This window comes from Etheostoma spectabile, chromosome 8 (assembly GCF_008692095.1).
Source record: "Etheostoma spectabile isolate EspeVRDwgs_2016 chromosome 8, UIUC_Espe_1.0, whole genome shotgun sequence".
Classification (NCBI taxonomy): Eukaryota; Metazoa; Chordata; class Actinopteri; order Perciformes; family Percidae; genus Etheostoma; species Etheostoma spectabile.
In genome coordinates, this window is record NC_045740.1 from 33,006,555 (window position 1) to 33,007,382 (window position 828).

At 34.5% G+C, this 828-nt stretch overlaps 1 protein-coding gene across 1 annotated transcript in view; it reads right to left on the reverse strand.

The window, feature by feature from the left end:
* Nucleotides 1–828, reverse strand: part of LOC116693484 (septin-7-like) — a 51,061-nt gene that overhangs the window by 10,694 nt on the left and 39,539 nt on the right. The gene's annotated exons all lie outside the window — the stretch shown is intronic.

Genomic DNA, 828 nt, shown 5'->3' on the forward strand with positions numbered 1-828 from the left:
TGACAACATTATGAAAAGGATCCCTACAGATATAGACCTTTAAAACCTCTTTAGGGCCTTTTCATATAACCAGAAACAGCTCTGAAGACACTAGTGCTAAACCCACCAGACTCCATTTAAAAAAATATATACTTTTAAACGTGTATAGAGCCAACATATTTTCACATGTAAATCAGTAAACTATGTGTTTATTTAAAAGAAACTAGAGTTGTGACGATTGGAAAAGTGTAAAGACAACACAACATGGCTTTTCATAGTTTTATTTTGTTTCTTGTCGACTTTAAATGAAGTGTATTTTACGATGCTAAAATGACTGTTTATTTACATGGAGTCTGGTGGCTTGTGTTTAAAAAAAGGATTTTACCCTTTAACATAAAGGTTGACCTCCTTAAAAAAACAGTAGTATCTTTTAATAATGCGATATGTGATGGTTAAAATGTGGCAATCAAGTGTTGTTAGCCTTACAAATCCAACATCAATGAAATGACAAAAAAATAAACTAAATCAATATCCATTTCATGACTAATCCTAAAAAGCTCCAGCAGATGTATTACAATCATGTGCTATGTGGTGGTAAAAACCTTATATTCTTCTTTTACAGGATGCATTTGTTCATCAACTCGTTTCCAGTCAAGAATACATTTTGACAAGTGGGTGTGTTACCTGGCAGGTAATGCATTCAGTGGGTACAGGGGGGTCGCTGTGGAGAACATGCAGTCTCCCACACTCTCAGGAAGAGCACACTTCATTCATCATGATAGAGATAAATCAAACATATCAAATGTCTTTCTTTAAAAACCTGACACAAACACACACACACACACACAC